Source organism: Narcine bancroftii, chromosome 1 (genome assembly GCF_036971445.1).
Source record: "Narcine bancroftii isolate sNarBan1 chromosome 1, sNarBan1.hap1, whole genome shotgun sequence".
Classification (NCBI taxonomy): Eukaryota; Metazoa; Chordata; class Chondrichthyes; order Torpediniformes; family Narcinidae; genus Narcine; species Narcine bancroftii.
The window spans coordinates 461218453-461241673 of record NC_091469.1 but is presented as its reverse complement, the minus strand read 5'-3'; the positions used below and the strand labels follow the sequence as shown (position 1 = coordinate 461241673).

General features: G+C 41.4%; 1 long non-coding RNA gene across 1 annotated transcript in view; it reads right to left on the bottom strand.

Annotated features, from left to right (window-relative positions):
* LOC138753738 (uncharacterized) overlaps positions 1 to 22196 on the bottom strand; it is a 49977-nt gene extending 27781 nt beyond the window's left edge. The window contains exons 1-2 of the long non-coding RNA XR_011351399.1: positions 22088 to 22196; positions 18884 to 18950 (exon numbers count right to left, since the gene is read on the bottom strand). This is a non-coding gene — a long non-coding RNA (uncharacterized lncRNA). The remainder of the gene's footprint in view (positions 1 to 18883; positions 18951 to 22087) is intronic.
* Positions 22197 to 23221: the final 1025 nt, after the last annotated feature.

Below are 23221 nucleotides of genomic sequence, written 5' to 3'. Positions count from 1 at the left end.
TTTATCGCCTCACTCTTTGAGGGAAGAAGTCCCCCCCCTCATGGGCACAAATTGGACTACATGTGATAGGTGAAAAGATAGCAGGAGAATTCATATATAAGTGGAACACAATTTTTTTTTAAAGAAAATGGATAACTCCATGTTAAAGCACGTACTTCAGACAGTGTATTGGATGGAAGGTGGGGATATCTCCCAAAATGCCTTGATCCAGAATAATTTTATACCCTGGACTCTGGGTAATGAAATCCAGGACACCTGGTGCTGGAAAGGAATCAGGTGTATCGAGGATTGCTACAAGCGAGGGCAGCTCATATCATTCGAGTTACTGACAAATAAGAATGATTTGGCTAATAGCACATTCTTCTGCTATTTCTGACTAAGATCTTTTTTTAAGGGACAAATTGGGACCATCTATGACCCTGCCTATGTGCAGTGACATGGAGATTCTAATTTGAAAGGGGGAATTTGTGTAATTTTATTACTAAGGTGTATTACATATTCCAAAGTGAGGGCCCGAAGCCGGACTTATACAGGTCGAGGGAGAGATGGGAGTCGGACTTGGGTGCAACAATCAATTGACTGGCTTCATTAATGCCAGATACAGGATGGTACAGTACAACTTCTTGCACCAGCTGTACCTCATACCATAAAAATTACAAAAATGAAAGCCAGACATTTGAGAAATGTGCTTTAGGTGTGCTTTATCCACTCCACCTGTTTATGTATGAGAGTGAGATCCTTCTGGGAGGACCTGGGGGGCATTCTAAAAAAAATCACAAAAGTGGATTTTCCACTGGATCCGAAGTTGTACCTTTTGGGAGATGTTGGGGATGTGAGTTTTAGACTGTCCAAATACCAAATTGAGTTTGTGAAGGTTGCCCTGTCAGTAGCCAGTAAATGTATAGCGGTCACGTGGAAGTCCAACTCCGAATTAAATACCACACGATGGAATATGGAATTACAGAGTTGCATTCCCCTGGAGAAAAGCACATAAGGAGGAAATATAACACATTTGTTAAAGTATGGCAACCCTATTTGACATACATGGTGTAAGGTAAAACATCATGAGATGGGAATGTGTAAGGAGTTACCCTGTACAGGGCTGTAACAAGATGTGAATGCATCCTTGTACTTACAAGATAAGAGAGACATTGATGGATTGAGAGGCAGGAAGCTAGCAGGGAAAGGATAGCAACAGTTTTAGTCATTGGACAAGTAATGATATGATGATGTTCTAAGCACGTATCCAAGGGTATAAAAAATCACCATTTTGCTGATAACGGCAGAATGCATTCTCCGACTAACATGGTTAGTTGCAAGTGTTACAATCGGTAATAAAGAACAAAGAACCCTGATTTCGACTCAGTCTGGTGTTTGTCTCACTCATTCATGAACAAAGCAGACCTAACAATGGGCATGCAGATTTGACCAGCCCCTCTTTGAATTATGGGTACTGCACAATCCAACCCAGCAGGGAAATGAGTGGGATTAAGGAAGTAGGGCATGACACAGGCGATGTGATTTTTTAGTCTTGTTTTTAGTTCTTTCTCTTTTTATTTCTTTCCTTTTGTTATTTAGTCACCATGGTTGGTGTGTGTGTTTTTTTTTTCCCTAGGCTTATTCCTAGGTTTCTGTAGGAGTTGTTGACCCCAGCAGTATTTGTATCTGTATTGTGGTAGGGAGGGTGGGGAGGGGAGGTGGGGGGGAATAAATACAAGCTCTGTATGCTATATGAATGTTGAAAAGGATTGTATTGTTTGTTTGAATTCTTATGTGTCCATGAAAATCAAAAATAAAAGATTAAAAAATAGAAGGCTCAATCACTTGGTATTCAGGATGAAGCAGAATATCGGCTTTGTGCGGGAAGCCAGAGAGTGACACTCAATGATGGCCTCTATAACTGGAACCCTGTGACTAGTGTTATGCCTCAAGGATCGGTGCTGGGACCATTGTTGTTAGTCATCTCCATCAACAATCTGGGTGATTATGTGGCGAATTGGATCGGTAAATTTGCAGATGATACTAAAATTGGAGGTGTTGTAGACAGCAAGGAAGGCTTTTAAACCTTGCAGTGGAATATGGACCAGATGGAAAAAATGGGCTGCAAAATAGCTGATGGAATTTAATGTGGACTAGCTTGAGGAGTTGCACTCTGGGAAGACAAACCAACATAGGGCTTAAACAGCAAACAATTGGGAAGGATGGAACATGATAAAACAGAGGGATCTGGGCATACAGATACATGATTTCTTGAAAGTGGTGTCACAGGTCGATAGAGTCATAAAGAAAGCTTTTGGCTCATATGGGAGGAAACTGGAGCAGCCAGAGGAATCTCATGCAGACACGGGGAGAATGTACAAACTCCTTACAGACAGCACCAGATTTGAACCCAGGTAGCTGGCTCTGCAATAGTGTGGTACTAACCAATATATTAACTGTGCCATTCTAACTGTGGTTGTCAGAGGGTGCAAGGAGTGATTAGATAGGTCTGTGACCTTAATGTAAATTTGGAAGGAATTGGACCTGATCTCTTAGGTCCATGATGAGGGAAGTATCATTTTAGTACTTAAATCTTTTTAATACCAACCTCAGGTAAGGATGACAAGCTGGATTATCTGTGGAATACAATTAGAAAAATCACGCACAGTGTAATTCCATTGAAAGCCCTCAGCATTAATAGGATTCATATTCAAATACCATATTTTAACTAGTCCTCACCAATTAGACTCTGTGGACTATCAGCCAAGAAAGGGGAACTTTGGTTGGCACATGTGAACCCAACAATGTGTTTACTTGATGCTAATTTCACTAAAATAGTCCTCATGCCTACATAAATTATCAGAGACTTTAGGTCAAACTTGGATAGTTCCCAGACATGTGCCAAAAAAAGGACACAAGTATGCTTCAGGTTTATGTCCTGACCATGCCACTGTTGGGATAATATGCAGAGTACTTCCAGAAAGCATGTCTACTTCAATCAACATTTTGCAGTCTTCTTCTTTGGCTTGGCTTCGCGGACGAAGATTTATGGAGGGGGTAAAAAGTCCACGTCAGCTGCAGGCTCGTTTGTGGCTGACCAGTCCGATGCGGGACAGGCAGACACGGTTGCAGCGGTTTGCAGGGGAAAATTGGTTGGTTGGGGTTGGGTGTTGCGTTTTTCCTCCTTTGCCTTTTGTCAGTGAGGTGGGTTCTGCGGTCTTCTTCAAAGGAGGTTGCTGCCCGCCAAACTGTGAGGCGCCAAGATGCACGGTTTGAGGCGTTATCAGCCCACTGGCGGTGGTCAATGTGGCAGGCACCAAGAGATTTCTTTAGGCAGTCCTTGTACCTTTTCTTTGGTGCACCTCTGTCACGGTGGCCAGTGGAGAGCTCGCCATATAACACGATCTTGGGAAGGCGATGGTCCTCCATTCTGGAGACGTGACCCACCCAGCGCAGCTGGATCTTCAGCAGCGTGGACTCGATGCTGTCGACCTCTGCCATCTCGAGTACTTCGACGTTAGGGATGAAAGCGCTCCAATGGATGTTGAGGATGGAGCGGAGACAACGCTGGTGGAAGCGTTCTAGGAGCCGTAGGTGGTGCCGGTAGAGGACCCATGATTCGGAGCCGAACAGGAGTGTGGGTATGACAACGGCTCTGTATACGCTTATCTTTGTGAGGTTTTTCAGTTGGTTGCAGTAAATCACATCTAATCTACATACAGTATACACAGTTGCAGATTCTTAGAATTTCAAAGCTCTATTTTCCTTTGAAGACAAATTGTCCATAACCATTTACCCTTTCCTGAAAAGCAATTCCACAAATGATCCTGACTGTTGAACCTCAGCTAAATGACTATTAGTCAGCCAGTCACATGTAAGTCTAACAGTTGGTATCAGCAGGTTGCTTGACAGGTAGGCATCATAGTAGAAATTAATTTTATCTTCCCTTTTAATATCCTTCTGAGGCTCAGTGTAGAAAGCTCACTAATTGCAATTATTGTGGGAATTATGTCTGGTTTCACCATCCTCTGACAATAGGAAATAAATTACTTCCTAGAAAATACTGGCTGCGATCACATCAGGAGAGATTAGGGTTCACTTTTATATTATCATCAGTCCATTTGTTACATCCACTCACTAAATAAACTCAACGAACCATCAAGTGACTTCATGTTGACAAGTTTTGACGTTAAGATGTAAAAATCTCAGGTAAAAGTGGTTTGTCTCTCATGCATGCAATTGAAATGAGACATCAGAGTGCAAGAACCCAAATGGCTTTCTCTGAAAACAAGTTCCCCTAAATTACATGCAGACAACAGGCCTTACCATATATCTTCATCTGGCATGGTGAGTAATTGTATTGTTTTGCAAAAGAGTTCACCTGTGCATTGGTGTGGAAAAAAATAGACAGGAGAGCAAGTACTTTGAGCCTGCTTTCAAAACAGAGCATTAAGCCCATGTTAATCCCATTCCTGCCAAGCAGAAATTCCAAAAGGCAGTCTGTGAGGCTCATGGTTGTGTGAACTAAAGGGGCAGACGATCAACACTGAGTGTAGTATTTGTGTGTGACATTTACAGGCAAAATTGGTTGGCGCATAGCTTAACACACAAAAAAAAATGTTGGAGGATTCATTAGAGATGTATTTAATTTCTTATATTTAAACTCCCCAATTATGAAGGTGGGACTTGAACTCATGTATTCATATGTTGGCCAAATATTGGATGTCAAACGAGTAACTTAAACCATGATATGACCATTTCCTATGTTGCCTTATCCTATATTTTCATATCCTGCATAGGATACTGTTACAAGCCCAGAGAGAGAGAGAGAGAGAGAGAGAGAGACAGAGAGAGACAGAGAGAGACAGAGAGAGACAGAGAGAGACAGAGAGAGACAGAGAGAGACAGAGACAGAGACAGAGACAGACAGAGACAGAGACAGACAGAGACAGAGACAGACAGAGACAGAGAGAGACAGAGACAGAGAGAGACAGAGACAGAGAGAGACAGAGACAGAGAGAGACAGAGACAGAGAGAGACAGAGAGAGACAGAGAGAGACAGAGAGAGACAGAGACAGAGAGAGACAGAGACAGAGAGAGACAGAGACAGAGAGAGACAGAGACAGAGAGACAGAGACAGAGAGACAGAGACAGAGAGACAGAGACAGAGAGACAGAGACAGAGATATTCCCCAAGACAAATGGTTACTTAAACAAAAGTTGCTTTGAATTATCTTTAAACATGTCACTATTGACTTAACTAACCAAACTTAACCTCCTTCTAATTCAAAGCGCGCATGTATGTAATGTGTGCCTAAGTTCAGCAAAGTTCTTTGATTCATAGTCCAATCTCACTTCTCATTCCTCCAAGTTCACTGGTTGCAGGCAATTCTTATACTGTGCACATAATTTAACATGTATAAAGTTCACCAGGCTTTGGTGAATGAAAGGTAAATGGTTACTGCTCAAGAAGGTTCTTGTCAATTTTCAGAGAGATTTGTTGTTCCAGGACACCCACAGTTGATTCCTTTTTAATCAGCCACTCCAGTGTCTTGCTGACAAAACTTTCCCCTTCTGGGTTCTCCAGATGATAACCTCTTTCTCTCAAGTCACCACAGAGTTCCTTTTTGTTTCCCTTATTCCAAGTGAAACATTAGACAGCCTGTCCTCTCCTCTTGCATTAACCACAAGGGCTTTGACCAGGCTGAACTAAGCACTCTCAACCCGTCTTCCAAATGGGGTTTTCCACAAGCTTGCCAGCTTCTCCTGTTCCAGTTCCAGTTGCTGCTGCTCACTGTAAAACTGTAGAACTGATCTCTCTCCCTCTCTCTCTCTCTCTTTCTCTCTCTCTCTCTCTCTCTCTCTCTCTCTCTCTCTCTCTCTCTCTCTCTCTCTCTCTCTCTCTTCTCTCTCTCTCTCTCTCTTCTCTCTCTCTCTCTCTCTCTCTCTCTTCCTCACACACAGAGAGAAAGCCTGTTTTACTCTCTCTGCTTGCAAAACCACGTGACCTTCCAAGAACACCAAGTTCCACTCTAGACAGAATGCGGCTCCCACAAGCTCTTTCACCTGTTGCCTTTTTGTAAACAATAATCCATCTTGGGCACTCTCCAGACCTTTTGCAAAGACTGTTGGCCCCAACATGTCTAGCATGAGCAGAGCTCCAGTATTTTAAATAAGATCTGTTTCAAAGTGCCCCTTCCTTCTCCCTTGTGTGAGATCTCCATTCACCTCTTGTACTCTAGGCTCAGCTGGATGAACTGAGCAGCATCAGAGGTAGAAAAACAGAATTGTTAATCTTTTGGGTTGGAACCCTTCCTCAAGACTCCATCCTTCATTAAGAAGCGTTTAAGCCCACTGATGCTGCTCCGCCCCTTGATTTCCTCCAGTATTTTTTGGCTCCAGATTCCAGTCGCTGCAGTCTCTAAATTTAATATTTAGACATACAGCACAGTAACAGGCCCTTCCAGCCCATGAGCCTGTGCTGCCCAAGTACCCCGATTAACCTACAAACCCCGTACGCTTTGAAGGATGGGAGAAACCAGAGTATCGAGATGAAACCCACGCAGACATGGGGAGGACCTACAAACTCCTTACTGACAGCAATCGGATTCGAAGTAGGGTTGATGGTGCTGTAATAGCATTGTGCTAGTTGCTAAGCTAACTGTGCTGCCCGACTCTGCTAATTTGGGTGTCTTTGTGTGAAGTTGACAACTTCTGTTAATTAGCTCCACTTTGAAGATGTGATGAGGTCTCCATTAGAAACCCTCAAAAATACTCAAATCTGATTTAATGGGAGCACTTAATGAGAAAAAAGAGATTAAAACATTGCTGGATTGAAACTCTGATCTCCTTGAAGATTAATAATGATGTGCACAGAATGGATTTGTACAGGATAGATGTTCTTGTCCTTTGTATCCCAGGGAGATAAAAGAAGAAAATAATTTCTTTCTCTCTCTCTCTCTCTCTCTCTCTCTCTCTCTCCCTCTCTCTCTCAATCCTAAATTTCAGTGCTTGGTTCCCCACCTCTGTTGACAACCCCCCCCAGAAATGCATGGAAATTTTACAGTAATATATAATTAATATGAGTCAACATTTATGGACTTTAATAAATCCAAAGCACACCTGTACTCCATTCAGCGCCAATTCACAAAATGTACTGAAGGTCAGTTTTATTTAGAACTATCAGAAATTTTTTTCTCAAAAAATGAACTGGCCTATTTTTCACATGCCTCATTTGAGCCTTGCATGCATCCTTAAAAGAGATCGTCCACCCCAGGTCCTTGATGGTTCACCAACCAATTCCATTAATCCTGATCCTGCACTTATTTCCATATAACCTGCCATTGCTCAGATGCCTCAGACCCCTTTGTAATTCTACTTGCACTTGAGTAATTTATACCAGCTAATGTATTAACTGACCAAAGTCTCTTTGGGATGTGGGAGGATACTAGAATACTTAAGGGAACCCCACAGGAGAATGTACAACATTGGCACAGACAGCACTAGGGGTCAGGAGTGAAGCTACTTTCAGGAGTCGAGAGACAGCGCTGTATTTGGTTGTGTCAGATTGCCACTGAAAGTATTGAGCCCCATATCTAGTTCCTCCATCAGGTTGGTGATAAGAAGAATCCAAGCCATCAGAGAAATCCAACATTTCCAGATGTGCTGCACTCAACCTTCTCATCCTTGAAAGGTCCTGCCCATTTGGCAAGGTTAGAAAGGACAACCTTGATAGACTCAAGCTCAATGGAAAGCCAGTATATAAACTGCTCCAATTGCTCAAAGCAGATCATGTCTCTTGTGACAACTTCCCTTGCCATTTACAGTTGCTTAGGCACACTTCTATTTAAAGCTTTCAGTTAGACCATTTTAAGGACCCAATGCAAGTTCTATTTGTGGATGTATCACTGAAATTTAGAGGCTTGGCATGAGGCGACAAAGATTAAAAAGATATACAAGGAGCAACTTTTTTCACAGAGACAGAGGTGCTTCTATTGAAATGAATTGTATTGAGAATTGAATTGAATTGAATTTTAAAAAAAAATTTGGACATATAGGCCATTTCGGCCCACAAGTCCTTGCCCCCAATTACAACCAATTAATCTAGAATCCCTGGTACATTTCAAATTGAGGCAGGAAACTGGAGTCCCAAGAGGAAACCCACACAGATACCGGGAGAATGTACAACTCCTTACAAACAGTGCGGGATTCAAACCCAGGTCCCGATCGCTGGTGCTGTAACAGGATTGCACTAACCGCTACACTAACCGTGCCGTCAAAAATTTTACAAACCTAAATAAGATCACCACTCAGCCTCCTATGCTCTAGGGTATAAAGACCAACCCTCGGCTTATAAATCAAACCTTCCAATCGCAACATTATCCTGCTGAATCTCCACTGCATCCCTTCTAATTTCTTTTGATTGGCCAAACCAATAATGCACACGTTATTCAAAGTGATGTCTCACCAATGTCTTGTACAGCTGAATCATGAGGTACCAACTTTTGTACTCAATACCCTGCCTAAGAGTGCCAAAATCCTTCACCACATTGTCCACCTGAGTTGCCATATTCAAACAACTATATACCTGTACCCCGAGATCACTCTGTTCTTCAACACTCTCCAGGACTCTGCCATTCACCATAGAAGCCTTGCTCTGATTTGACTTATCAAAATGCTACACCTCACACTTGTCAGAGTTGAATTTAATTTGCCACTCCTTGGTTCACCTTCCCAGCTGACCCAGAACCTATTGTACACTTAGATATACTTTCTCACAGTCAATTACACCACTAATTTTCATGTCATCTGAAAAATACATTAATGATAGTAAAACCACTAGTATTCACAACCTCTGGGGATTGGTAGATTCTGGATAAGTGTATTTTCCAGTTGCTTGAGACTTACAATGCGTTAAAAATTAACAATTTAAAAGACAAAAGACAAAAATACTAATAAACTTCACATGCATGAACATATAAACCGTAAACTATTTAACTTTATTTTCAGTCACATTCTTTGAAAACATTTAGCCATCACTGCATCTACAGGTTCCTCCCCCTCCGCTAATGTGCCCAAAAAACAAACAATAACATTATAGATAATTAAACCCTCCTCCCCCATGTTTACAGATAAAGCCTCTGACTGAGATGACTATTACTAAGCAGGGATGAGTAGACACTTTAAGAAAGTCACCCCAATGGTGAGCATTATCAACCAACCAGCCCTGCATCCTGTCTCACACAACTTTATTCAAACAGCTGCTAGAAGCAAAGCACAACCAAAGGACACCGCTGGCTGAATATTTGCTCCCATCTTCACCAAAGGTTTATGTGTTACTTCAGAGAACATTTACTTTTACAATTTTAAATGTATGGATTTTTTACTTATAATTTTATTCTTATTTATTTTAATTTTTAAAATGTATTTTCCTCTATATTTTTGCCAGTTGCTTGAGGCTTCTGGTGCTTGAATTCTGGATACCAAATATTTTACTGTATATTAACTACATTAGCATCCAAATTATGAATTATAGATTACCAATAATGGATCTATTATTACGGAACAGACTCGATGGGCCTAGCGGCCTGCTTCTGTTCCTTTATCTTGTTATCTTGTGCTCTTGTGAACCCGTACAGTACATCACTGGGTGCTAGGCCTCCAAGAAGAAAAATATTCCTCCAAACTACCCTCTGATTCATTGTATGAAGCTAATTGTGAATCCAATGGTTAAGTTCCCCTTGGATCATTAGTGTTCTAACCTTCCAAACTAACCAGTCACAAAGGTCAGAAAATTAGTGGTGTAATTGACTGTGAGAAAGTATATCTAAGTGTACAATAGGTTCTGGGTCAGCTGGGAAGGTGAACCAAGGAGTGGCAAATTAAATCCACCTCTGTCCCCTCATCAATGCTCTTTGCCACCTCTTCAAAAAAAAGTTATCAGGTTTGTGAAACACAGTCTGCTATACACAATACCTTTCCGACTACCTCCAATCAGACCTTTCCTATCCAAATACTGGCAGAGTCTGTCCCTTAGAAACCGCTCCAGAAAATTTCTGATCACTAACACCAAGCTCACTCGCCTGTAGCTCCCTGGTTTATCCTTACTGCTCTTTTTAACTAATGGCACAACATTAGCCAACCTCCCATCCCCAGCACTTAACCCAAGGCCAAAGATGACATGGATATCTCAGCAAGGGCCACTGTAATGTTTTGCCTAATTTTCCACAAGGTGTGAAGACGCATTTTGTCATGCCCTGGTTATTTGTCTGCTTTTGTATACTCCCAGGCAGCCAATACCTCTTCCCTAGTACTTATAAGGCCAGGATCTCCCAAATCATTGCCTTCAAAGTCTCGAGAAATATTCAATTAAAATCTTTCCTGTAGTTCCATGCTATGACAGCCATGTTGATCTTCAGTGGGATTAATTCTCTTCTCGCCCACCTTTTTACATCTGAGGTGCATATGCAGTAAAAAAGCTTTGTTTTGTGTCCTACCCAGATGGTTGCAACATAGAAATAGCCTGTATTATGCTCTCAGGACAAGATTAAACTCCAGAGGGTTGATAATTCAGCCTGCGACATCACAGGCACCAGACTTCACTCCATCGAGGACGTCTACATGAGACGTTATCTTTAAAAAAAAGGCAGCCTCTATCAAGACCCCCAGCACCCAGGCCAGGCCCTCTTCACTCTGCTACCATTGGGGAAAAGATACAGGAGCCTAAAGTTGAGCACTCAATGACACAAAGACAGCTTCTTCCCCCCCCCCCCGCCTGAATAATCAATGAACCAAAGACACTGCCTTACTTTTAATGCACTATAATATTTATTTTTTTATCGTAATATCGTAAGCTGGTTATAATATGAATGTTTGCGCTATAATGCTGCCGTAAAACACCGAATTTCATGACTTATTCGTGACAATAAATTCTCGAGATGGCAGAGGTCGACAGCATCGAGTCCACGCTGCTGAAGATCCAGCTGCGCTGGGTGGGTCACGTCTCCAGAATGGAGGACCATCGCCTTCCCAAGATCGTGTTATATGGCGAGCTCTCCACTGGCCACCGTGACAGAGGTGCACCAAAGAAAAGGTACAAGGACTGCCTAAAGAAATCTCTTGGTGCCTGCCACATTGACCACCGCCAGTGGGCTGATATCGCCACAAACCGTGCATCTTGGCGCCTCACAGTTTGGCGGGCAGCAACCTCCTTTGAAGAAGACCGCAGAGCCCACCTCACTGACAAAAGGCAAAGGAGGAAAAACCCAACACCCAACCCCAACCAACCAATTTTCCCCTGCAGCCGCTGCAACCGTGTCTGCCTGTCCCGCATCGGACTTGTCAGCCACCAACGAGCCTGCAGCTGACGTGGACTTTTACCCCCTCCATAAATCTTCGTCCGCAAAGCCAAGCCAAAGAAGAAGAAGAAGAAAGAAGAAATTCTGATCTATTCCGAAGCACTTTCTATGCTGAAGCCAAGTACATTTACCCATTGTGTATTGGCACATAGGAATTAAGCTAGTTGCCTTGTGAGGTGATATCTCCATTAAAACCACACTCATAGAAATGTCAAATCAACTTGTTTTTTTTTGTACATTTTAAAATCATGTTTACATTTATTTTCTTTACACATTTGAAACAATATAATGACTTTATTAGAGCCATAATAAAATTTTGGTCAGGGTATAAGTGACAGAATGGATCAGGAGTGCTAGCTGTATCTAAATCACCCCTACACCTAAGCAAAGGTCTCTATATTATTATGTAATTAGCTTTTCATTTCATTCATACCTCTCCATGTGTGTGTTTTGCATTACAATGTTGCATGTTTCAATTCTGTAGAGCAACATGTGGCACTTCAATTCAAAATTTTAAAAAGAAAATTAAGGCAATCACTTAAATGACGAGTTTGGTCCGGAAGATTTTCCCTATCCATTCACAGGATCATCAGTCAGGTAAGCATTCATTGCCCATGGGGAGCTGGCGAAATTTCGCTACCTTGAATTATTCCCGCCAAGTTATTAACTGCAATCACATTGTGCTTTTGATCAGGAAATGTCATGCTGATTTTAATGACTGAAAGGTTTGTGAGAAATATATTTGAATTAGCGATGAACATTGGTATGGTGATGTCTCAAGCACTTTCTACTGGCTAGGTGAGGTTACTGGTCAAAGAAGCCATCATCATTTAGCTCAAGGCAACTTGTGGATGGCATTTGGTGTAGCTGGGGTTTATTCTAATGGAGAGAGAAACTGTCTTTTTCCAGAAGGGTAACAAGTTTCCAGAGCGTGGATGGAATTGGAATCTTCCAAGAAATACTCTTTAGATTTTAAATTTAGTCACACAACACAGTAACGGGCCATTTTGGCCCAAGAGTCCATGCATCCCAATTCACACCCAATTAACCTACCTCCCCTCCCCCACCCCAGTACATTTGGAATGATTGGAGGAAACCAGAACCTCAGGGAAAATTCAAGCAGACCCAGAGAGAACGTACAAACTCCTTACAGACAGCACGAGATTTGAACCCCGGTCCCGATCACTGGCGCCATAAAGACGTTGTGCTAACTGCTACACCAACCATGCCACCCCCATGGTCTTAACATGCCTTGTTAAAGGTGGCAGCAAGGTTTTCCAAAACCCATGAAAGCAAATCACTGGAAAACAACCAGCCTTTGACTTGTTAAGTTGACCACAATATATTATCCATGGAGTAACACTTCCCAATATATTTCTACCCAATGATGCCTCTAGGATATTTATGGTAAGGAATTTAGCAATGGAAGAGATTGCATTTAAAAAAGAACTGATTACATAATCTTTTACTAAGTTTATCAATACTTGATATATGTGAGCATAAATGGTATTTCATCACCTCATTCCTCAGTACGGTTCAGGTATTGCTGCATGCATTTACAAACTGTTATTGTCTTTGTAAATGGGATTGAACTTTTCATAGTCATTAAAATAGGTCACAACTTCTGTTATTATTGATGGAGGGAACATCAGAGGTAAAATAGAGAAAGATGGCTGGATCTAGTAAACTGCCGACAAGGATTCCCAATGACACTGTGGCTAATTATTATTGATCTCTAACAAGGATGACTATTTTCTTCATGTGAAGTCTAACTTCACGTTTTCCACACAATCCTTGTTCATTTTAATTATAACCGAGATACCCAGTCAAATGCTGTTGAAAATAATGTATTTGAACCCTCAGGATAATTGATTTGATCTGGAACCCCCGCTCTTAGTGATTCACTAAGACTTGGACGAAAACATGGAAGAGTGCGTCAGTAAGTTTGCAGATGACATGAAGGTTGGAGATGTTGTCAATAGTGTGGATCTGGGGTGGACAACGTTTTTGGTTCTGGGCCACCTACAGGACAAACAATATTAAGCCCTGCAATTTTCAACCATGATCAGCTCCTTTAACAGGGCATTTAAAGCCTGTACGGAGCTGACAGCAATCAGACTGTGCAGTTGGACCCTACGGGAAAGTGTTGAGACTCTCCATGGCGGCAGCGCTGATGTAACAGCAGCTCCAGCAGCATTGCCATTTTTTTTCTAATGGGCCACTTAAAAATGGGCAATGGGCCACAGATGGCCTGGGGTATGACCACCTTTGGTGTAGAAGATTGTATATGTGCATTTACAGTCTGCCTTATTTTTGGGTGGAAAAGTTGAAGCTGGAGGACAATCCAGATAAGTGTGAAATGATACAGTTTCAAAGGTCATCTTGAAGATGGAGTCAGGTTCAGCGCTACCACTAGGTGAACTTGGCGGCCGCCTAGGGTACGGACCTCAGAGGGGCACAGTCAGGATGGTCAGACGCCCAGTGTGAAATGTGAAAATGTGTACTTCCTTTATTACTCGATATCCTGAGGTCTATTGGCTGGCTGGATGTGGCCATCTTTATTCTTTTGCAGATATGCTTTCAGGTGCAAAGGAGAATTCTCCGAGTCGGAAAATATACCTATAGGAGGAGGGTGAGGTGAGTGCTTCTCCTGGCCGGGTTCTCCACTTTCAGCTGGCCAGGTGACAGCCGCATTGGGGTAGAATAGGAGGCTTTACAATCGGGTGTTCTGGCCACCTGAAAGTGGCTTAATTTGTAATATCTGGAACAGATTTGTTAGTTTTGGAGTGCAAATTTTCAGTGATTGTTGCCATGATGTCAGAGGCCAAAGCCTTTTCTCACGCAGGAGCACTCAGCCATTGTGTGAATTCAATTGGTTGAAGACTGAGGAGTTAATGCAGTGGGTGCTAGTTAAATGCTATTATATGAATCTCATCACACAGAAGGTTTTTGGTGACTTCTTGCATGTTGAGAGAGTGAGGACTATTTGGATATAGATTGTGATGGAGTATAATTCTGTGAATGCATTGTTCTAACATTCTTTATTTGAAAGACCTTCTTCTGAATCACTTAGCGTGATTGAAATACCACCTTGCGTTGCAGAAGATGTCCTCAGTGTGAAGCCAGGGCTTCATCACGGAGTCAGAAAGTCCTCTAATCCAATTAACATCTGTTAAATTTCCACTGTGCTCTCTCCAGTATAATCACATCCTTTTGAGAATGTATGATGGCTAACAGTATATAACAACAAATTCAGTTTGTTTTATCCTTTGTGTTTTGCATCTCATCATCTACCACAGACTCAAGGTACTTCTCAGGCCACTGAACCACAATTGGTCTGAGAAGTACCCAGCCACAGGATATCTCTGTCCATGCTACCTTCATGTGTTAACTTTAAGGGGAGGAATTTGCAGACATTGGCATGACATCGGAAACCCTGGCAAATTTCTACCGATGTGTGGTGGAAAGTGAGCTGATCAGCTGCATCATGGTCTGGTCTGGAGACACCAATACCTCTGAGCATAAATTCCTGGAGAGAGCCCAGGAAATCCCAGGCAACACCCTCCCCACCACTGAGAACATCTACAAGGAATTCTGCCACTGGAGAGCAGCAGCAATCATCTAGTATCCACTCCACCCAAAACATGCTCTTCTCTCGCTGCTGCCATTAGGAAAGAGGTATAGGTGCTGCAAGACTTGAACCACCAGGTTCAGGGACAGATGCTACCCCTCCACCATCAGACTCCTCAACAACAAACTTAATCAGGGACTAATCTAAGAACTCTTTCTTTGGCACTTCGCTGATTTTTTTTCTCTGTATTGCACAGTCAGTTTGTTTATATTTCTTCATTTGTTTACATCTGTCTGTTGAGTTTACATCTTTTTTGCCCTGTCAGTAAGTGGCAATTCTGCCTCACCTGCAGGAAAAAGAATTTCAGGCTTGTATATGATGTATGTACTGTGACATTGAATCTGAAATCTGAATCAGAATATTCTCATTCTCTTCTGATTATGCACCACTGTCCTGCTACTTATGGTGGGGAGATCTGTTCAACTAGAAGAACTGGAGATATCCAGCAAAGGGGATGGAAGAGCTGGCTATGTTGCTTCAATGTTTGGCTTTGTTGGGTTTGAACTGTCTGTCGATCAATCCTTATTAGTCCAATCAGGCCTCAGATAGTCATGAGCAAGGTTTTCTCATTTTGCCGGTGAAGTTGCCTACTTTTGCCCTGTCTAAATCTAGCACCCCGATTGATCCTGAATGGTTAAGAGTTGATAAGTGCAAGAGCATTATACCTCAACATTGCAACATTTTGTTTCAGGTAATTTTCAATAATATAACATTACAACACAGAAAAACAGGCCATTTGACCCTTCTGGTCTGAGCCCACCAATAAAACTAACTAGTCCCACTGACCCGCTCTCATTCCATAACCATCCAGACCCCCCCACCCCCATCCATGTATTTATCCAATTTATTTTTGACAAGACTGAAGCTGCATTCACTACGTCAGATGGCAGCTCATTCCACACTCCCACCACTCTCTGAGTGAAACACTTGCCCCCAATGTTCCCCTTATACCTCCCCGCTTTCAGCCTAAAGCTATGACCTCTTATATTTATCTCCCCCAATCTAAGTAGAAACATCCTGCTCATATCTACTCTGTCTATACCCCTCATAATCTTATAAACCTCCATCATGTCTCCCCTCATCCTTCTTCATTCCAAGGAGTATAGTCCTACCCTATTTAATATTTTCCAGAAACTCAACTCCTGAAGATCCAGCAACATCTTAGTAAATATTCCCAGATATCTTTGTTCCTCTGTACTCCTCAGTGGCCTACCATTTGCTGTGTATGTCCTACCCTGATTCGCTCTTCCAAAGTGCAACACCTCACACTTATCTGCATTAAATTCCATCAGCCATTTACTGACCCGATTTCCTAGCTGGTCCAGATCCCTCTGCAAGTTTTGAAAATCTTCCTCCCTGTCCACAACACCTCCTAATTTTGTGTCATCAGCAAACTTGATGATCCAATTCACCACATTATCTAGGTCATTTATATAGATAGCAAACAACACAGATCCCTGAGGCACTCCACTCGACACAGACCTCCAGTCTGAGAAGCAACTATCCACCACTACTCTTTGTTTTCTTCCACCAAGCCAATTTCAAATCCAGTTTGCAACCTCACTATATATACCTAATGTCTTAATCTTCTGAACTAATCTCTCATGTCGAACCTTGTCAAAAGTCTTATTAAAGTCCATATAGACAATATCCACAGCCTTTCACTCAACAACCTTCTTGGTAACTTCCTCAAAAAACTCTATAAGATTTGTCAAACGTGACCTACCACGCACAAATCCATACTGACTGTTTTTAATCAGTTGATGACGGTCCAAATAGCCTATCTCTCAGAAATCCTTCAAAGAATTTACATACTACTGATGTCAGGCTCACTGGCCTATTGCCTGGTTTACTCTTGGAGCCCTTCTTAAACAGTAACTTGCAAGAAATTATCAGTAGGATTATAATTTTTTTAGTGTGTGTGGCAGATCATGAAAGGACAGAGTATCCTAAGGATAATGCATATACCTGGAGGGCATCCCCTGCACAGGGAAGTGTAAAGATCACAGCACTAGACATTGCCCATTGGCCACCAAGGATTGAGTTTAGGCTGGATTGATCATTCATCTCCCAGGAAATTCAGCTGTCCACTGAACCAACTTGATCAGCAAAATCAACCGGAGTCATCAAAGAGTGACAGATGTTCCAGCCAGATTGCTTTCACGCCTTGTTTCAAAGTCTAGCTGTCACTATTCATCACTCTTATTCATTTTCCCTTACTATTCATTCTAGGAAGTTTGAAGCTCTTCATGAAATAAAAACACTCATGGTGCAATATGTCTTCCCAAGATTAACTATGATCGCATTTATATTCAAGAATGCGCATCTTGGGTTTTAATTTTTTTTCCTCTTCCCTGCCCCTCATACGTCATTCTTATTGCTTTGAGTTTCACAGGAGAGCTGTCCCCACAATGTTCTGCTGAGTTAAACATGAGAGTAGCAAGCTAAGCTCATTTCACAAGGATAAAAAAAATGGATGCAACATTTTTTTTTCAATTTTCTGGAGCACATATATAACTACGTTATATTCATGCCAAATTTCATCAGACAATTCTTTCTTGCTGGGCAGAATTTCTACCCTATAAAACAATTTATTTTCAATGATGACATGACTTGCTTAGTGGATGGACAGCTGACAGCAAGCAGGTCAAATCCATTGCAATGTTTTGAATCACTGTGCATCCAGACCACAAGCTCATGACCGGGGCTCTTGTTAACACACTTAAATCTGATAAAAGTATGATTTACTTTGCCTTGGGATGTTCTGGTGTGATAAGAATCCAAAACTGGAAAGAGATAATTGAATATTTGTTTTCATTTTGTCCCACAAACAACTTAAAATTATCTTTGATCGAAGACAGAGAACAAAATGAGTTTACTGAACAAAAAGTACAAGATCAAATTTCAATGTGACAGCAGTAAAGAAATAATGGGTGAAATATTGCCAAGAAAATGACTGATTGAGCAAATCAATTTCACCAGGCGTATTGATGTAATTGTCAGAGATAGTGTGTTGCTTCATTTGGACACAAATCCATTTTGACTTTGAGACCATTTCAAATGTATAATATAGAACAGAGCACAGGAACAGGGCTTTGGGTCTGTGATGTCTGCTCAGAATTCAATGCCACATTAAACTAAATCACTTCACTCTGGTCATGATACATATCCCTCCATTTTCTGCATATTCATGTTTCCATCTGAAGCCTCTTAAAAATGGCACTGTCACATTGGCTTCCACCACTACTCCAGCAGCCCATTCTAAGCATCTACCACCCTCTGTATTAAATTTAATTTTAAATATAGACATACTGCATGGTAACGGACCCTTTCGGCCCATGAGCCTGTGCTCATTACAGACAATTGACCTACAACCCCAGTACGTTTGGAATGGTTGGAAGAAACTGGAGCACTTGGAGAGAACCCTCGCAGATGCGGGGAGAACTTACAAACTCCTTTTAGACAGCACCGGATTTAAACCCAGGTCACTGGCACTGTATCAGTGTTGTGCTAATGGCTACACTAACTGTGTTGCCCATTGCCATGTCATTGAAAACCTTGCCTTTAAACTTCAAACTTTCCCTGCGTCCTCTTTCACTTTATCACATATCCTCTCACACTTGATATTTTTACCTTGGGGAATAAATTCTGATTATGCCATTCATACTTTTATTAACCACAAACAGGTCTTCCCTCAGCTTCTGACGTGGCAAAGAGAACAACCCAGTGGGTTCAGCATATGCCTTCTCATCTTGGCAATATCCTGATAAGCCCTTTCTGTACCTTTACCAAAGCTCCCACATCCTACAGTCGTGGGTGACCAGAATTGCACACAATATAGAAACAAAAGTTTTAGTGCACTGAACCAAGCCAACAGATGCCAATTGATTACTGTTGGATCTCTGTTCAAAACGTACCCGGGCTGTAGGTCAATTGGATGGGATGGGCTCATGAGCTGAAAGGGCTTGTTACTGTGCTGTGAGTCTGAAAAAAAGAAAATGAGAAAACATTGAATGAAGCAAATGTACTAATGAAACCAGGGTTGGAAGCTTTATTTTGTGATTATAAATCTCTAGCCACTCTACATCGGTGAACCAAAATCTCCATTAAACAGCTCTGAAGCCACCTAATTGTGATTGCTATTTTATTAAAAAAAGTATGTAGTGCTAAATTGATCTTTGAAATCACCTAAGCTATGAATCTGAAGAACAAGAATAAAATGAACATCTTTGGGAAGGCAGGTTTCTGTAGACTTTGCTCTGACCAAAGTGCACTTCCTGCATTATGGCATTCATCAATTGGAAATAATACGGTGGCTAAAAAAAGATAAAGATTATTCCTAATGACCTAATAAGAGTTTATTGACATATCAGAGCCATGTACAGATGCACCAAAATTCTTACTTGCTGCAACTACACAAGTACGTAAGATACATCAACTATAATAGAATACATTAAATTGCCACAGTTTATAATTTCCTGTTATTCAGCCAACAGAAATTGAAAATTTCTGCAATAACTTCAGCCAACTGGTCCATGCAAATTTTAAGAATGCATCTGAGATGTACTTTTGGAAGCTTCCAAAACAACTCTATATATTGTATCTTTTAGAATATTCCAAAGTGCTCGCATCCAATGAAATGCTTCTGAGAATATGATGCACGGAGACATTTCAAGATTCAATTCAATTTATCGTAGTAATAAAACAGCGTCAAATTACATGAAGTTTCTTTTTGCCTGTTGCAAGCCAAACAAATTCGAGAGAGAGAGAGAGAGAGAAGCCAGAGTCTCTCCAAAGTCATCGATTGACTCTCGATTTGCCTCCAACACTCTTGAATTTAGTTACTTATGTCTGAAAAAATAACAAGATATTTAAATGAAGCTATGTTCTATCCAAAATCTACTTAAAGAAGAGAATTATAAAAAAAGACAATCCATTCTTATGAAGTAAATTACCACTAGGAAGTGATTTGCCAATCCGGGCCAAAGGAGCTATCAAATACTACTCTCCCTGTGTAACATCCTCGGACACTCTTCTGCAGTCATGGGTCAAATCATTAATGACATCACCCTTCCTATTCATGACATGATCCTGCTGCCTCGCCAATTCATGATTGAGTTCATGCATGTATGAATGTTCTATGTCCCAGGATAATCTGTGGACACGGATGAATGATATTTTTTTTTGTCTAACTTGTCCAAAAGCTTTCATACGTCATATGAGGTGTTTGAGATTTTTTCCTTCTTGTTTGGCTTTAGGATCATACAGTTGCCAAGTGAAGCAATAAGGAAGATGATGTATCCATAGAATGTTACTGAGTTTCCACATGATGAAACTTTCCAAAGATTTTCAGACCTTCTCCACGTGTCAGTGGACTGAGCCAAGCACACAGATTGATTACTGTTGGATGACCTTTTGGGGAAAGCCTGGTGCTGTGATCTTCACAGTTCCCTGTACTGGGGATACCCTGCAAGTATACACATCATCCTTAGAATACTCAGTCCTTTGAAGGTCTGCCACACACACTAAAGAAGTATAATCCTACTGATAATTTAAGATCCTGGACGAAAGCTTTGTATACAAAATATGCTACTTTGCTGGATGAGGAGTAAAGTTTAGTCAAATAGTTTTGGCTTAACTACAAGCAAGTGGGAGGTGGAGAGGGATCAAAGTTCAGGGAGAGGATTCCAATGTTTAGACTTAACCAAATGATTACATAATGATGAAATGAATGTCCAAGCTAGGAGAAGCATAACATTTCCAAGCACGGTGGGACTAGATGATGTTTTCTTCTAATGTCTCTGTTTCGAAATCATTCTCAAGCTATTTTATGTTTAAGGTGCTGTGAATCAACTTCAGATATTTTACTGCATTAGGAATGGACCACAAGTTGCCATTGTCACTGAATTGATCTACACTAACTTGTTTGCTAACCTATTCTTAAACTTCTGTTACATATGAGGTTTGGTTTGAAAGATGAATACTCAGAGATTAAAAATATTCAACTATCTCAGATATTAAATCCATTCCATATCACCTTTCACCCATTCATCATTAATTGAAGATATCTATTATCAACATTGCTGAAGACTAAATACAACCCAGTAGCATAAATAGATTGCAGGCACCGCTGAATCTGAGCCACAAACAATTTATGTTCTTGCAAAAATCAAATTATGAATAGGAAAAAATTAATATTGTGCAATACACAAAAGTGTTGGAGAAACTCAGCAGGTCATACAACATCCATAGGAAGTAAAGGGTAGCCAATGTTTCGGGCATGAGCTCTTCATCAAGTTATGAACAAAAAGCAGGCAGGCACCTGAAAAGAAAGGTGGAGGGAGCGGAGGAGTGGAGAGGAAGGTGGAAGGGGCAGGGGGAGCAGAACAGAGGTCTTGAATTAATATATATTGGAGGGTAGAAAAGGAAAACATTGAGTAATGATAGGGAAGGGGGCAGCTCTCTGAATGGAGAGGGAAGGGAAGGGGATGGGCCACTGGAGGAAATAAGACAGAGGGAAAGGGAAAGAGAGAGACTCGAGGTAGGGGTTTAACAAAAACTGGAGAAGTTGATGTTAAATCTGTCTGATAGAAGAGTGCCCAGACAGAATTTGTGGTCAGCCTTGGTTTGGTAGAGCATGAGATGATTGATAGACACGTCAGTGTGGGAATAGTGTGCGGAATTAAAATGGTTGGCTACTGGAAGCTCCATGTTATTGGAGCAGACAGAGCAAAAAATCTCAAGGAAACAATCTTCCAGTCTGCTACCAGTCTCTCCGAGGAGGCCACAACAGGAGCAGTGGATGGAATAGATGACCCCTGCTGAATCACGAGAAGTCTTGCATCATTTATAAGGACTGCTTGGAAACCTGAATGGTGGTGAAGGGAGGAGATATTGGCATCAAAGGGGTAGGTACTGAGGGGACTATCAGTGGGAAGAGATGAATAGATGAGGGAATCTGGGAGGGAGTGAACGCTGTGGAAAACAAGAAGATAGAAGGTGTCTCTCCTTCCTATATCCCCCATGACCTCTGACTTGGTAGTCTGTATCCTCCCCCTGCCCCATCCCTCCACCTCCTCCTCCAATCTTTTTATTCGGTAGCTGCCTGCATTTTTTCATACCTTGATTAAGGGATCAGGCCTTAAACCTTGGTTACCCTTCAATACCTGTGTGATCGCCTGTGATTTTCCAGTAAATTAACAGCATCTACAGACATTCCTGTTTAACTTAGTGTCTGATAAGTTCTAGAAAAAGAATTTCACCAACTTCATGACATAATTTTGATTGTGACCTAGCAGTAAATCATGCCCCAATTCTGAATGTTGATGAGAAATTTGTCGTGAGGCATTATACTCTGTAAAGGCACTTTTCTCATATACAAGGTCACTTAATGACTCTCAAATTTATTCTTCCTATTTATGCTTGAATAGTTTTTTTAGGCTGAATGTTTATGTTCAAAGATCCATCTCTTGGGAATTCTGTGTTAAGCCTACATAAACCTAATATCCCAGCCAAGACTACTGTTTACTGAGTACAGCTCTGCCTTCAATATCATGTACTTCACGGCACTCATTCCCAAAATGTGGGATCTAGTCCTTAGTGCTCCCCTCTGCAACTGGATCTTTGACGGTTTGTCTGACAAACTGCAATCAGTAAAGATTGGTAACAACATCTCTTCCATAATCACATGACACTGGCACTCTTCAAGGATGTGCCCTCCTCTACACCCACAATTATGCAGCTAACTCCATCTTCAAATTTGCCGAAAACACCACAGTACTCAGTCGGGTATCAGACAATGACAAGAAGGAATTCAGGAAAGAGAATGAGAATCTGGAAGAATGATTCCAAGTTAACAACCTTTCTCACATCAGTAAGATGAAGGAGATAATCATTAACTTCAGAAGGGAAGAAACTAGACCCATGTTCATATCAATTTTGAAGTTGAAAGAGTAGATAACTTTAAACTTTTAGGAATAAGTACACCAATGATCTGACCTGAGACATTTTTATGACTGTTAAGAATGAACATTAATGCTTTAACTTGCTTGGAAGATTAAGGAATTTCAGCATGTTCCTCCTTGTCCCACAATAACTCTATGCATTCACAGCAAACAAATACGTGCTGAATGGATCACAGCACGGTATAGGACAGGGGTCTCCAAAGTGATTGATATCAACCCCGGGTATCGATGTGACTGTCCAAGGGGTCGATAAATACCGAAGGGTTGAAAGGTCATGCTGTAAGAAGGTTA